This window comes from Corvus hawaiiensis, chromosome 30 (assembly GCF_020740725.1).
Source record: "Corvus hawaiiensis isolate bCorHaw1 chromosome 30, bCorHaw1.pri.cur, whole genome shotgun sequence".
Lineage (NCBI taxonomy): Eukaryota > Metazoa > Chordata > Aves > Passeriformes > Corvidae > Corvus > Corvus hawaiiensis.
In genome coordinates, this window is record NC_063242.1 from 20,714,454 (window position 1) to 20,729,260 (window position 14,807).

General features: G+C 38.9%; 1 protein-coding gene across 4 annotated transcripts in view; it reads right to left on the bottom strand.

Moving 5' to 3' along the window:
- CHST9 (carbohydrate sulfotransferase 9) overlaps nt 1–14,807 on the bottom strand; it is an 88,616-nt gene that overhangs the window by 23,374 nt on the left and 50,435 nt on the right. Inside the window, exon 1 of one of the 4 annotated variants that reach the window (XM_048289563.1) lies at nt 332–3,818. The exons of the other annotated variants lie outside the window; for them this stretch is intronic. The gene's annotated coding sequence lies outside the window, so the exon portion shown is untranslated. Of the gene's footprint in view, nt 1–331; nt 3,819–14,807 lie in introns of those variants that run through there. 4 annotated transcript variants of the gene reach the window in all.

Genomic DNA, 14,807 nt, shown 5'->3' on the forward strand with positions numbered 1-14,807 from the left:
GTAGTCTGGCTTTGGTTTTGGTTCCTGCCTGGGTTCTGTCCATATTAAGAACATACTGTTGCCCCTGTCCAGATGAGGAATATGAGTGCAGCTGAAATTTGCAGTCCAATTAACCACCTCAAGGCAAAGCCACATGGAGTCATGATCATCCTGGTCATCATCATATGGTCAGCTGTTGGTTTTTCACTGGTAGCAAAGATAAGTTGATATCCATCCCTGGAGCACACTATTCTGATATAATCTTAATTAGAACACCCTGGAAAAGGCATATGAAGGTGCCAGTACTGATGGGAAGCAGCACACAAGCCCAGAGAAGCTTATTTTTACTCACCTGCTAGGACAACTGCACCACAAACAGCTGAGCTGCAAAGCTTCTCTAGTGTGAATCAGAAGTAGTAGAGTGAGCAAGTTAAGCACACAGCAAGCCCAAACAGGGATGGAAAAATCCAGCTTCTTGGCACTAATTACAAAGTAGAGTCCCACAGCAAAGTCACCATGGGAAGCCTTAGTCTACAGTTTCTGTATTTCAGAAATAAAAAGAAGATTAATTGTCTGTACAACATAAGGCCAGGATGTGACCAGTGGTGATGAGAGCAAATATTCTTTTAATTTACTATTCATTCTGAGTTATGCCTACAAAAACAAACTGTACTTGTTTAAATCTGCCCTGTTTCTTTGTTTGAGGTCTAAATGTGACACTCTAAGGCATGCTCTTAGCAGAGTGGCCTCAAACAACTTCTCTGAAATCATTCCAGTTAGAAGTAGAATATTTCCCAGTGAGAACCTGACAGTAAGAGAAAGACACTATTCACATTTACAAGGAGTAATCTGTAATTAATCCACTAGTAAAGAAGAAAAGGGGGAAAAGGAAAAGGTGAAATAGGAGCCCTATGAAATAGAACTTTAAGAACTGGAAAAGTAAAAAAAAAATCTGTAAACTAAATGATTTTATAGCGAAAGAAAATTAGGAGAAGAAAAGAAAAGAGAAACAAATGTAGAACATAACATTTTCTAATGTATGGCTTTGAATTTAAAATTGGTCAGATACAAACCAAAAACCTACAGCAATCAGTTGCTGCAGGGATTTCAAATTTGTCTACATTTTGTATAACTAGAATATGACCTTTTATGACCAAATCTTGTGGTTGACTTCAGCTCTAGCTATTGGAAGTCATTTGTAAAAGGTCATCCATGACTGAGAACATAATATGAATCCAAGATGCGTAAGCATTCAGGTTTGTGCTACTCAAAAGAAGTTGGCAAAAGACAAAGAGGATAGGAAGCTCATCCACTGCCACAGATTCAATTCTCAAATGGGTTCATAGTTTGGCAAGAGCATGAAATCTAAAGAATCAATTTCCGAAATGTGAATGCGAATTATGAGAGGATACAGTTTTTATGCTTGTCATTCATAACTATGTTACTTAAATGTTACCAAAGCGGTTTATATTATCAAACAAAGCTACTTATTTAATTAATGTAACTTGAGTCAATTTTTTGTTGTCTAGAGCATGGTAGAATATCTTCTTCCCACAGATTCTCCACTACAAGAAAAGATTATGGACCCTCAGTTTTTATTGTTATAAAGAAATAAGGTTCTTAGGCAAAGATCATTTATAGCCTTAATTAACATATTTATCTGACTTTCTGCATACACAACCTTAGCACTGTTTGGGTTTTTTTTTTTTTACTTTTTACTTGTTTTTTTATCACTAAAAGTACGATATTTTAAGGAGCTCCTTACAAGAAAGCTGATAATGATGCACCAGCTAACCTCAGCAGGAAATGTGCAATGACATATAAAAATATGTCACGTCTTTAGTCATGTTCTCTGAACATCGGAAAATTCAAACTGTATCATCCGAGGCAGTCGATTAGGGAAAAGGGGAAAAGGAAAAGTATACAACAATTTATGTATAGAAGTAAATGAAAATTAATGTTAGAGAGAACTGTCAGCAGTTATTTAACCAAGATCTCATGATAACACTTTCCCAGAAAACTAAAATCACCTCTGAAGGCCAGTCTGTAAAGGATTCACCTCCACTATATGAGAGTACATTTAAAATTACGCAAAAAAAAATTTCTTTTATGCTTGATGTCTTTAAAGCCAAACCTGTACTTCAGGCTTGCAATCTGCCCTACCACTAGATTTGGCCAGCTGTGTAGCAACTGGGTATATATTGCACCTACTATGGATAATTGCAGCTGCCTCCTTGCCTGCAGGTGAAACACCCTGATGCTCCAAGCCTCACAAGCAGCACCATACTGTCCTTGGGAGGAGCCTTTTGCTCACTTTAGGAATGCCCATTGTGCCTCCCTCTGTGCGCCATCCTTGCTACACCAACGAGGATATTGGCAGCTCTCAGAAGCAGAAAGTGGTGCGGGTGATGAAGAAAGTTCAGCTGGAGAAATCTTTATGAGAACTGAACTCAACATATGTCACTGAAAACATAGTTAAATTATTCTTTTTAATTAAACAGAGACTCAAAGAACAGCAGTAAGGTGGTATCCAGTACCCAGAAAATGCAAAGTACCTCAACATCAAACGCATAAATGCTGCACTGGATCATTTTGATCACTTGAGCAGAGTCTAAGTAGATGCTCTCAGTTACAGCACATCCTTTTCATGCACAGAGGGTAAAATAGGCTTTAAAACCACACCTGCAGGTTTTGTACATGCCAGCAATTTCTGCCCACAAAATATATTGCTGCTGCTTGTAAAGGACCATATGTACATACCAAAAGCTGGTACTGAGATACAATTTGCATCCATAAATGTGCAGGTGCAGTTCAGTGGAGACCTACGAGAAGAATGTGACCATATAGCACACAACTACTATGTACACAGCAGCCTTCAGACAACAATCTTCCCATAGGATGTGCCATGCCAGGCACAGCAAGGAGAGGCAGAATTTACAGCTGAAATTGCAGTCATGTTCATGACTGGCAGACTGATTTAAGAAACAAGCCTACCTGGTCCTGGTTTGCAGACCATGGGTGTGTACTAGTACTGGTAGTGCTGATGATACCCCAAACTGAGGGCAGGATTAATGTGTCATCTACAAAGGTGAAAAAAGAATTCTGAGGGAGTCCTTTGCATTTAACATGGTTTTTTATGACTGAAAAACCCACCTTGTTTGTTCTTCCCTAGTGAACCGCATTCTTTTTCAGGCATTAAAAATAATTCTGCAAGTCTGACATGAATCAGCATGAGAATTACTGACCAAGTCAGCTTCAGCAAATACTAAGCAACACAGTCACATGATGTGATGGCTTTATTCACATGTAAATTACTGATTTCTAATGAAGTGAGCACTCGGGATGAGACATTTTTCTTCTGACAGGAGAACACAGTCAATATTGTATGTGATTACCAACAAAACTTGGCATTGACTTCTTGCTAACTGCAGGGACAAGGTCTTCACATATTTCCACAGACTAAGGGAAAAAGGCATAGTTCTGTTTAGCTTGTTATTAGTATTTAGTTCTAATGAACATAATTCTTTACATGAAATCTGATTAAAGAATGTGAAAATAAACATAAATGAAATGTGGAAAAATTCTTCTCAGATTAGGAATTATTTTGGACTAAAGCCACACCAATTGCTATTGCTTAAATATTTAGTGAAGGGTAAAAAACCAGTTTGAGAGGACTGAATTTCCTGCCTTCCTAGGGATCTAGAAAAGAAAATGTGATAATTGAGCATCCACCCCCGACATAACTTTTGGGCATCAGCACTATTGGCCTACTGCTATAATTAAAGTAATTTGCATACTGTGGATTGTTGACAATTTAAAGGCTAGGTCCAAATGTTGCAAGCATGTGAGATGGAAATCTTCAGAGAAATTAATTTTACATCTTGATATTGCTGGCAGGGGGCAAAAGAAGTGCTCAGTATTTTTAAATGGATGGTTAATTAGATGTACAGTCAGAGACTCTGGAAGAGCAGAGATGCAAACAGCTCAGAGCTTCATATTTCTTCTCTTCATACAAGCATACCAATAATGTTCCCACTTTCAATACTTTTTGTCCCTTGGATTACAGATAACTAGCTCCCAGAATCACATTAAAAACCAGAAACATCTCTGGTTGCAACTGTATAGAACCAAGCTTAGGTTAACCACAGTAACAAACTTAGTATAGTAATGGAAACTAGGCTCATCGATCACAAGAGAAAGAAAGACGCAAAGAAAACAAGTTATAAAGAAATCCCTTCATTTTTAATTCTCGCTTCTGAGAAGAGACTAGACCAACTCTACAAATCCAGTGTGGACTACTACTTCTTTGCTGGAAAACTTATGTCATCATGCAACCTCCTACACACACCCAAGACCCAAATAATCTTAGTTAAAAGTACCCCTTCATACAAGCTACAGACAAACAACTTTTCTCAGGGTTTGCTTTTATGATTGGTTTAAGCTTCCCAATGCCCAGCACTTGCTGCAGATGCACAGATGTGCTGGCCACTAGTACAGCTGCAGTGCAGGGTCAAAACACATCACAGTCCTGACTCAGCTAAAAATTCTCATCTTGCCTGATAGGCTGACTTTCAACCATATGAGCTCAGAGCAGCCACATCAGCTGTGCAGATGAAGACACCTAGCTGGAAACAACAGCGGGGGCAATGACAAGTCCCCGTCTAGGGAAGCTCACACGTAGGTCAGCATAACCTCCTATAACTCCATATCCTCAGAGCCCTCATCTGCCCAGCTGCTACAGACCCCTCAGCATTAGAATACTCAGGTTTGTCACAAACCTAGTTCAGATGAGCAGTAATAACAACTCTATTGACAGCCAGCTATTTTCTTTTAGGGCTTGCATTGTATGAGACTCCATTTTTTCCCCTTTTTTTATACTCAGATGCATCATCTATTTGGCTTTCCAAAATGTATTTGATAACATCTCTCTCACAAGATCTCTTAAGGAAACCTAACAGGCACAGAATTAGAGTGAACACCTTTGCACAGATTTAGGAAAGCAACTGTTGAAAAGATAGGAGACAGGGCATAGGAATATGAAAGCGAACAGTCAGTTTCACTGTGGAAGAAAGACACCAGTGGAGTCCTGCTGCCTCATGTCGAGGATACACATGCTCTTCAGCCTGTTCTTGAAATCACCTGAAAAAGGGAGCAAACAGGGTAGAGACAATGTTTGCTGATGATATTAAGCTATTTGGGGTAGAAATGATGGAGGCTAAAGAACTTTCTATGAGGGTAGGTTTGTAATAAAATGACATATGAAGTGCAATTTATAGAAATTGATGCTAGAAATCTTTTAGGGGAAAACTTTTAGTTTAGACTCAAAAGTAGTGGATTCTGAACTGAGTTACAAGCACACTGCTGCCCAGGAATGAGATCTTGGGGTGGTACATCTACTGTGTGAACATCATCTCCCAGCTCACAAGTTAGAGAAAGCAAATTGAAGACCAGAGAAAAACCAAAAGGCAACTATTTTGTTTCTGCATATTCACATACTTGCATCTTAAATGTTATCTGCAATTCTGATCCTCCCACTCATGTATAGAGATGAAGAAGAAGTAAAGAGGGTGGACTGAAAGTACAGACTGGCTTCAAGAAGAAACAGCTACAAAACCTGGCAAAGCAATGATCCAGAGGAGATATGATAGCGATCTGTAAAATCATGAGTGACATGGAAGGGATGAATCAGAACTGACTGTTTGCTGCCCATTGTAACACAAGGCTGGGGGCATCAGATGAAGCAGGCAGATGGCAGGTGGAAAACAAACATGAGGAAGCAGATCTCCATGCAACTGAGAAAGGAAACTCAGGAACTCTTTGCCAGGGGATGTTACAGCTGCTAAAACTTTACATGGATTCAGGGGACAACTGAACAAGCTGAGAGACGGGAAATCCTTTTGGGGTTGATAAGCAAACAAAAACCACCTCTGGCACAGGAAGTTTCTGAAACACAAACTGCTGGAGTTTGAGAAAGTAACGTGAGAAGGTTTCACTTTACTGCTAGGATATTGAGCAAGACAGAGGTCTGGTCTCAGGCATTATTGCTGCTGTGTGCATGTGCAACAACACAAGACAGCTAAAAAAGAAAGGCACTGGTTTAAAATACTTCAGAGTCTGGACAACCTCAACAACAACATGCACCACCTGCACATGCTGTTGGCCATCCCTGTTGAACCTCCAACCACAGGAGACTGACCAGTACTTAGATAAATTTCCAAGCAATAGGAAGAACAGACTTATAAAGTATTAAAAGTACGAGACTCTGTGTGCAATGAAAAATAAACAAAATGATCTCAGTGACTTCCAAAGTTACCTGGAAAGCGTACTGTGAGCAAGAGATTGACCTGCAGCATCCTAAGGTAGATGCTAACACCAGACCATTCTTTTATGCCACAGGCTGGAAACACAAAGGGTTTAGAAGGCATTATAGGAATTTTTTACCACCTATCTATTTTCTGGTTTACTGGTTCTGCTTCCTTGGAACTACACAAAAATCACTAGAGAAAAACAAACGAGCCTTTTTGAGAAGTGAGCTGTATTGGATCTTTGTTCATAAGGCAGATATTAATTTAAAGAATACAAATAGCCCAACAGCCATTAAAATGAACTCTTAAGCACTATTTCTAATTATACTGCATTGATTAAACACAATTATATTTTAATTAAGCTTTGTTCATACCATCATCCTCCTATGTTTTTTCTCCTTCTAGAGGAGGAAATTAATCTCTTTTTCTAGAGATGCGTTTTCATGGCAAACAATGCTTATCACTTCATTTATCTTAAAAGCAAAAGACAAAATCTGCAGAGGACATGAATTGCCTCACTTGTGTTGGAAAAAATTAGCTGTCTGCTTCAGAGTCCACCTGCATGGAGAACCCCAATCAATGCCTGCACTCTTTTCATTGTTGATTTTTAAGTCCTACCAAAAGTCTCACTTTCAGCAGACTAAGCTGTTACAGCTCCAGCTGCTGAGTTATGTTAACAGACTGTGTGAGTGCTCCAAGTCTATTTCCATGTAAAATCAGGTTACCTACAATTCGGGCTGAAGAGCAGCCTCGCAGTTTGCCCAGCACCAGTACGGTGGAGAAGAGATCCTGAACGTTAGCACCTACTGCCCTCTACCTGCTCCACTTAAAAAACCTAGTCAGCAAAACTAGAGAAAACTTCTCTTTCAAATTTTGTAAATACTTGGTCTTACCACTTTGATGAGAACTGATTTCTAATCTATTTCTTTTGATTACAAGAGTAGGAGCTGTTACTCTTCTCTACATTCCAATCTATGTAGGCATTGCCATTACAAAATGTGCAGATATATATTGCCTGTGTAATTTTATCCCGTTTCCATAAAGCATCATTTAAAATTTATCTTAGCATTCAGTGGGATTATGCATTCAGAGGTTCACCATATCTTTCCAGGAAATGTGGTGGGAGGTGTACTCCATTGGAGTTCATCATGACAGGCAGTGAAGAAAGAATTCCAGCTTGTAAATCCTTGCCCTGCAATATGATCCACGTAGCGAAACTCTTATACAGGCCATCTGAGCACCTGGCACATGCTACAGAGGGACAGACCTTGATGCCTACACAGGTAAGACTGCACCATCAAGGACAAAGCTCCTATAAGCCATAGCAGACAGCCAGCACTATGAATGGGGACCCAGAAAAAGTCTGTCTCAATAGTCTTGACCTTGTATTCAGCTTAAGCGATAATCCACAGTTATCGACTCTGACTTGCACTTTAAACTCTCAGTTCTGACCAAGAGGATTGCTTGAAATTTCTTAGCTATAGAGAATCAACAGGAAATCTATTCTCTTGAGTTTTGTTAGAGGGTATGCTAACCTCTGGACTTTTAAGACCTTTTTCTCTGACCTATAGAATAGAAAATATTTCCATGTCCATTTGTGGAGAGACAGAAGCCATGCAAATGGCAGACAGAGAGCTAGACGTGGCCTCGAGTGCAAAGGCAGTGCTGGAGCCCTGATTAATGTCCATTAATCATGAGCAACATTTCTGAACAGAAAAGACCCAGGAAATCCTTGCAAGCTGTTACAATTCTATTATCCCACTGCATGTCTTCCAAAGTGCACCACAGTAACATTCCCCCCATGTGAGGCAGGAGATACAGGAAAATATAAAAGCCCACTTAGAGATGTAGCTACTTGAACATGTGTTTTCAAAACTGCTTAAACTTCCAAGCTTAAATTTCCAAGAAAGGCTTAACCTGATGCAATTCAGTTTAGAAATAAACAAACCATGTGCTTCCAGTATATTTGGTCCTTGTCACTACTTCTGCTTCTTCACGAGCTCTATCACCAGTGGTCTGGCAGTTACCATCCCTTCCCATTCCCAGACTCATTCATGTTCACACCTGGAATATTTACCCCTGGTTCCACCCACTCACAACAGCTGATTATTTTGATAATTAACCTGTCAGACTGCTCAGACGGCTAAAAAAACCCGCAGGTAACACTGGACCAAGGCCTTCTATGGGAGGCTTTGGTCAGAAGCTGAGGACAGAGCTGACAGAAATACCAGGACTGCACGCCATGCTTGCTGAAAGCATGTGTAAACTAATACTGCATACCTCAGCCTTAAGCTGGCCTGGCAGATGCGGTCCTGGAGTACCTTCTTTCTCTCTGTGATTGGCAGTGACAGCCAGGAAAAAAATACAGCAAACCCCACCCTCTTGGTTCACCCCTTGGGTCATCAGCTCTCCACCCCACTAGAATTGCTCATCCATCAGAGAAAAGATAAAATTATCAGAGCCATGAAGCCAGGAGGTAAAGTGCACAATTTCCCAGCACAAAGACAGCTTTACAGGTGTGCCAAGTGCTACCAAAATGCCCATGAGTGGCAGGGCTGCCAGTGAACCTTAAGCACCCCATCAGAAATCACTGGGATTCAGTGTCCAGCAAAGCAAACCACTGGAGCACAATGAAGCTAGATGGTCTACAGTGAAGCATCAAGTATGTTAAACTCACCTGTTAAAGTGAATTCCAGTCGGTATCTTAGGTACTTCATGAGTGGTCTGTGTAAATGAGGGCTCTGGCTTTGTTTGTTTTCAAAAACAGGAGTTTTTACATTTGTCAGTTTACAGCAGAGATATTGATACTCGAGAACTCTGTGTTTGTGAGAACTCTGTGTTTGTGATTATACACCCCTGCTGCTAAATATGGTAATTTGTTCCACTTCAGGTTTTATTAATTAAATTAATACTAATTGAGCAGCCTTTTGGCATAATTTTAGCCTGAGTGATTTTTGAACTAAGTCCTGTACACTATAGCCTCTCCTTAGCTTCCCCCTTTATCCCCTGTCCCAGAGGAAATGTTTCATTGCAGATCACTGCCCTGACACTCTTATGTTTACAGATAATTATGGCTATACTTGCATACTCTTAAATCAAAAATAAAATCCAGTAAAATCAACAAATATTTTAGAAGATATTTTAAAGAAAGAAGCTATTACAAAAAAAAAAAAAAAAAAAGAACAAACCCCAAAACAACCCAACCCAACCCAAAGATGGCTAATTTTATGTGACTAAGTGCCCTCTAGTGACAAAGTCCTACTCAACTTTCACAGCCACTTCCAAGTGTTACACAGTTTTAGTTCTCAGTATCTCAAATGTTGTGGGGTTTATTTGTTTGGTTTGGGTTTTCGTTTTGTTTTGTTTTATTTAAATAAAATAAAGCAAAGCAGCCAAGCAAAATCTATCAATAATAATAAGAAGAATAACAACAAACAACATCAATCACTGTGTTAGTCTAAAATAGACCTTATTTACTGAAATATAACAAGTATTTTTCTACATCAATGTTAATATTCCTATAACTCAAGGGGGACACATAGCTTTGTGGTGGGTTGTTTAAATTACACAACATCCCTTGAGCTGCTGTTGCTTCTAAGAACTGTCTGACACTGAGTAGTGATGCTGCAAAGTAGAAGAGAGAATTAACTCTGGGCCAGCCAGCAACCCTTGCCTCTTGTTACAAATCCCTCACTTCACACTGAAACCCACCTCAAATCTGTCATTCCTTCCCCAGAACAGCCCACCCACATGCTGGAGCAAAAGGCGTGGAGCTTCACTTGCTCCATTCTCTTCTCCAAAAACCTAAGTGGAAAACATGTACGTAGGGAAGCTTGGCTTATAAATGAGCTCTTAGAAAACAAGAAAACCCTCCAAAAGAAAAAATCCTATTTTTTTTGTCCCTCAATAATTTTAAATTTGTGAAATTGGAGAAATCATAGAAAAGATATGTACTGCTACTCCTTTAGCTGAAAGAAAGCTGAAAATTTACAAACTATTCTAAGCAGAGAAAAGAATGTATTATTATTATAATATGTATAATACACAATATATATTTTCTATACTATGTTATAATATATAAATGAATACATTACATGTTATAAATAATGTAGCATATATATATATATATATATATATATATATATATATATATACAACCAGAGCATTTCCATGATCAGATTTTTGGTTGCCACTTAAAAATTATTCATTGCTCTTCTGTAAATAACAGTCTTCCTATTTTTTCAAATGTTGTCTTTGGCTTTCTAATGTGGAGAATCTCACATTGACAATTACACTTCAGTATGTAAAACAGCTCTTGGTCATTTCTTCAAAGACCAAAACCGAATAATTTAAGTAATACTGTTCTCTGCTATGCTTTTTTTTTTAAATGAAAACACTTCAATGAAAACATACTTTTTTTTGTCTTCACACGTAATGAGCATGAATTATATTTTCCAGTTTTTTTAATGAAGTAATAACCTTACCACATTAATTTTCTTTGCTGTACTCACTGTCTTTGCACTAAGATAATCAATGATGTTAACCAGAAAAGCAGTTTGCCAGGGTGCTCTCAAGTTACTGTAAAACTGGGGATTTAGTCAGAAGAACTCCTATATTCCTCTGGAACATTAAATTGAAGGCTTAAAATACAGCCTTTCAGTAAGCAGTTTCTTAGAGAAGATAAAACCAGCTCATAAACGAAAAAAGGATGTTGCAAAAGAGACAAATTGTTCTCATGCACATAGCATAAAATGAACTGAAGTAAATTCAAATCTCCTAAGGAAATTTTGCTTCCTTAAAAACAACAAACACCAATACTAAGATGCTCTGAATTGCAATGTAACCTTTCAAATTACTGTCAAAAAAAGGGTACAGTTTTATTGTTAGTACCTGTTCTCAGGTTTTATCACAGTAGTTACATTTCTACCTCTTTGTCCTTACTCAACACTGCCTAACATTGGTTGGAATGGACATAAAATATCAAGGATTGTAAATGCAAATTAACTATCTACCCAGTGGAAGGAATAAACTACCCTTAAGTATTTTCTCAGTCATGACAGAAACATCCAGTGCCTTCTTAAGGCTAATAAAGGTAGACAAGAAACATGTTACTCTTACACTTTCATGAGACATAAAGCTCTGCAGTTCAGTGTCTGTGGAAATTTCTTCTGAACATATTAAAATGATCTGAGGGCTCTGCAGAAACCCTGATCATAAAACAAAAAAGCTAGGATAGTTAAAATTAATACATCATAAATAAAACATGCATTTCTGTATATATTAAGTGACAGGTCTCAGAAACTCCACCAACACACACACGTTCACAAAGCAGCAAGAACACATGCAATTCATTAAACCCACTCAAGTGTGCTGGTTCTTCCTGGCATTATTCATAACTGAAACATTTCAATTCTAGTTAACAAAAAAAAAAAAATCCTCTAATTTAAAAGTAAAACAAGAAAATTAGTTCTGTGTTTCTGGATGACAATCCCACAGTGCCTTCAACTAACCACATTAAGCCTTAGGGGAGCTACTTTTAAAATGTTTGGGGGGGTTGTGTGGCTGCTTTTTTTTTTTTTAATAAAGAAGTAATGCAGCCCACTCCAACAGAAATCTTTGCAAACACAGATCTCTTAAATATTTTTTTCCAGTATGCCATACAAAGCCAGACAGGAAAACAATGAAAAGTGCCAACCTATATTTTAATTATATACCCTGAAAATGTCATTCCTTAAATACGAGTGCTCTTAAATAAGCATAAGGAACAGATGGGCTGCAAAAAGCAGAGTAAGAGCAGCGTATCCTGCAGGATATAGTACTGAGGTGACAGATGACAGGATGGGGGTGACAGTCCCCCCTACTTTTCACCTGTTTTAACCATAAAAGCTCCCTGCCGAGCACCTACATGGTTAGGACACCTCACCTGGACTGCCTATACAAAAGGAGGCAAAGCACCCTGAATGAAATGGACTGGTTTGCTACAATGAAAATAAATGGCTAAATAAAACTGCATCTCAGACTCAATATCCATAAGCCAGAGGTGTGCATGTCACCCCAATCCACCGTTACTCAGCATTTGGCTTGATCTTGCTCACAGAGATGAGCACGGACAAAGTGTATTTTCCTATTCTTGTACTGTTTTAGCGGCTTACTGGGGCTCCATGCTGCTGTCCTCAGACCACGACCCACCATCTCAATGAAAAAATACAAGAAAATCAGCTGCTTGCACCTTTCTTTAAAGCCTTGTTACATTTTAGGGCCATTCCAACAAACACCACCAACTTTTCTCTACTCTGGGCCCTCCAAAGAAAAAGGGTAAGTTTTTTCCCCCAAAGTTATTCTGTAACATCTTTAGAGCATTACCTAAGTGGAACTGGAAGAATCTTGGGGGAAGGGACCATGACTTACTGCTTTCTTCTTGCATTCTTCACTCACAATCTGCTTTTGGTTACCTGCTGGAGACCAGATAACCGTACTCAGCAGAACTTCAGTCTGGCTCCACATGGCCCATCAGAATTGGGCAGACAAGAAACCTGCTTACATAAAACCATATGAAAGCTGTTTCAGTGCAACACCAGATGCAGGAGGAGATCATTATTCTGGGTTGCAGCTGGTGAATTCCTGAAATACAGATGTGTGTTGCTTCTGTTACTTTTTATCAAGGTGAAAAAAAAAGGACGCAAAACATCAGCAAGTTCCTTCTGAAGACCCTTAAAAACCTGGCTTATCTTGTTTATAATCTCTTCTCTACAAGAATCTCTTCTCTACAATCATATTTTAATGATTTGTACAGTGGGACAAAAGAGCCATGCAGCCTTTTCTATTTGCATGATGAAGGACTGATTTTACCTGGAAGTGGGGTTGCAGTAACACTTGACCTCATCAGTTACATGGGGCCAGAAGAAAACACACTTTTACCATGCTAAACAGTTCCAGCTTTTAAGTTTTGGAAAATTAATTATTATTATTATTATTATTATTATCATTATCCCATAATACAGAAATATCAGAAAATCTTTACCCAGATATCTACAAGCCTTTTTAAATTTTTCATTCAAGAGAATAAATTGTTCTGAAAAACAAACCAGCTAAAATAGTTATCATGCCATTGTTTAAATAGCTCCCACCACAAATAAAACTATGCTGACGAGTCTACACACGTCCAAGGTCCACGTCTGCGTAAATCCAAGAGACAGGTGAAAGTCATTCTCTTCTTTTAATAGTCACACCGTATAAGAAAGGAGAAAAAAGCCTATACTCTTAAATTTGTCTCTGTCTCTTCATAAAATCATCCTCATGAATTCAAATAGGAAGAAGCAGCTTGCCACTGGAAAGCCAAGTGTCTGAGTGCCATGGCTGCAACGCACCAGCAAGGGGAGTAGTAACACTTTGAGAACTTCTGTCTTCAGTGACACTCAACTATACATAAAGGCAGCAAGGTATAGAATGTGGATTCCAGGCTGTATAGACAGTGCAAGGGATATAAATTCTACTGAAAGACTGAGAAATTAAAAAAAAAACCAACCCAAATCCCACACAGACTCTTGAAATGCTATTTGGTTTTGAAAAGAAGGTGGAAGCACACATAAAGGGTCTCAGACCAGCCCAATATGCCACTCACCAAACAACCCAGGGCAGCAAGCTAAAATAAAGCCCTCTCAAATCTGAGACTGCTATTTCCATTTAATGTGTATATATATATATATATATATATACACATGCACATATATAATTTGGTTTTTGTATTTTCTCCTATTAAACAGTAATTACTACATATTTCTATGGAAGAAGAGACACTTTCTAGCTTCCTAAGAAAATAAACACATGGCACCACTGGAGTGGTAGGTAGGAGGGCTGAAGCATTCTCAAGCCTGAATTGCAGCCCTTGATAAGGAAAGTAGAAGGTGCAATTCCTTAAAGCAGGATTTCTTAGGGACAGATAACTGAGCTGGCACTTTCATAGAGGAGTACATTTTATAACTGCTGGCAGACTGACCTTTTAAATGCTTGTGCCTGCAGCACTGACACAGACTTGCCCCTGGTGGTACTAAAGACAGGGCTGGACATCGCTGAGCTCCCACCACAGCAGGAAAAAAGAGGGAGCACTGACAGTGCCTCTTTGCTGCCTCATTCCCACTCTTCCTTTCCAGTCCTGTCCTACCACAGGTACCTCTGAACAGTGGCACTGCCCAGCCACCACGGAGCAGAGGACCACAGGTCCCTACCAGAGAAATGCTGTAAAAAGAAGCAAAGATGAGAAGGAAAACTGCTGCCTGCACCAAGTTCTTCACTACAGCCGAGGTTCCCACATTCATACCTTTTGTGCAGCAGTGTGAACTTTTTAGAAACAAATAAGGATCCCTCTCCCTTCAAAACACTGTAAATTTTTAACAACTGCTATCCAAGTAGGTAACCAAGGCATTTAATCAACTTGTAAATGCCCAAGTGTGAAGGCAACCTAAGTACTAATCATGAAATTACTATGCATGACAAAATTCAGAATAGTGTTTTGCTGTAATTGTG